Source organism: Sipha flava, unplaced genomic scaffold (genome assembly GCF_003268045.1).
Source record: "Sipha flava isolate LNK unplaced genomic scaffold, YSA_version1 18456_pilon_pilon, whole genome shotgun sequence".
NCBI classification, from domain to species: Eukaryota; Metazoa; Arthropoda; class Insecta; order Hemiptera; family Aphididae; genus Sipha; species Sipha flava.
In genome coordinates, this window is record NW_020272299.1 from 1 (window position 1) to 2,069 (window position 2,069).

The 2,069-nt window shown below is 27.2% G+C and overlaps 1 pseudogene; it reads left to right on the plus strand.

Annotated features, from left to right (window-relative positions):
- Positions 1–45: 45 nt before the first annotated feature.
- On the plus strand, positions 46–532 carry LOC112681046 (annotated as a pseudogene).
- Positions 533–2,069: the final 1,537 nt, after the last annotated feature.

Consider the following 2,069-nt stretch of genomic DNA (forward strand, 5'->3'; position numbering starts at 1 on the left):
GTAAAAGTTTGTTAAATTCTGTAATAAATAGACTTCCATTCGAAGCTCATATACCTGGGTATAGTTATTGCGGACCTGGTACCAAGTTAAAAGAGAGATTAGCTAGAGGAGATAAAGGAATTAATCCGTTAGACTCTGCTTGTTGAACACATGACATTGCTTATGAAAACAGTAATAACTTAGATATTAGACATAAAGCTGATAAGTTATTGGAAGAACAGGCTTGGCAAAGAGTTAAGGCTAATGATAGTTCTATAAAAGAAAAACTCGCTGCTTACGGTGTTGTAAATGCTATGAAAGCTAAGAGAAAAGTTGGTATGGCTTATAAACGTAAATTTAATGGTGAAATATTATTAGCAAAAAAGAAAATCAATAAAAAGAAAAAAAAATGGTAAAAGAATAATTTTAACTCCGAATCAATTAGGAGGTGCATTACCATTGGCAAAAATTTTTGCAGGGTTGTCAGCTCTTGGAAGTTTAGCTTCTGGCGTTTCAAGCGTGTATAGTACAATCAAAAATCGTAAAAAAAAAGGTAATGGTTTATACCTAAATAATCCTATTGGAAAAGGTTTACATTTTAACACAAAAAGTTGTCAAGTCAAAAGTAAAAAAAAAAAAAAAAAAAAAAATTGACAACAATCTGATGTCATTTCTACCAAACAGACCTCTAACCAGTGAAGATATTATAAATAACGTTGTCAAGTTGAAAATCAGACATTTTCGAGGTGTATTTTCTCGAGATAGCTTACCTAAAAAACCATTGAAAATCGAGTGTGCTATATTAAACTTGGATTCATTTTATGGTAACGGTACACACTGGGTCTGTTATTATAGATTTAAAAATAAAGTTATATATTTTGATTCATTTGGTAATCTTCCGCCTCCAATTGAAGTTCAAAAATATTTTAAAGGTGACAACATCATATACAATTATTCAAATTTTCAAAAATATAATACTTATAATTGTGGTCATCTATGTCTCGAATTTTTTACAAAGGATGAATCAATTACTGTAAGAATGGTAGGTAATAACTGTTCGTTAACTTCAACTTTTTCTTCAGTGATAAATGTACATGGAGATTCTGAAATAGCTCTACTATGCTTACAAATTAGTAATAATATGAAAAAGTTAAAAAAAAAATCTTAATAAATGAAACTAATAATGGAATTAGATTTATCAATCAAAAAGCGTATTCACCTATAGATATTCGAATTCCAGCGGGGTCTTACGAAATTGAAGATATTAATACTTATATCAGAGATTCTTTTAAAAAAATTACAAAAACGGAGGATCTCATATTTAGATTATATGTTTCAGATAACCCTATGATATGTCAAATGGATTGTAATCTAGATGTACAATTTAATATTACGAATAGTTTAGCAAGCACGTTAGGATTTAAAAAATCAGAAAAATCGTATGATGTCGTCGGTTAATACATTGTAATTCATGTATAAAATGTAATAATAAAATATTTAATTTTACTAAACAAATTATATGTGTAAATACTTTATGTAATATTCCGTGAACATGTAGTCTAGTGGGTTAAGGCGTGTAGTAAAAACCCAATATGATAGGTTTAAATAAAAGGTAAGGGTTACTCTATAAACTTAAATATATAAAAAAATATCATTACTCTTCAACTCGTATAGACTACATTTCATTTTAATTTTTATTTTTTTTACGTACATGTTAGTTTTATTTTAGGTTCTACTACATTTTGCAGTAATATTTTACTAAACATTTGTTTAATTCATATAATTCACATTCATATAATTCATACATTGTGTATAATTATAAACATCGATGATAAATAAGTATACAAATAAAAAAATAAATACTTTAAATATAACATATATTTTTTATAATTAATTTTTTTCTTTAAATATATTTAAAATCTCATTTTAAAAATGTGCAACATGCTCTAAAAAACATTTAGACCAATAAAACCTATATCGATCAGTTATAGGAAAGTGTCCCTCTACGCTTTGTACACCGTTTTCATTAATTTGGAAAATATCTTTTGGTTCGAATAAGTACACTCCTCTTGCTAATAACCGTCTGCAAT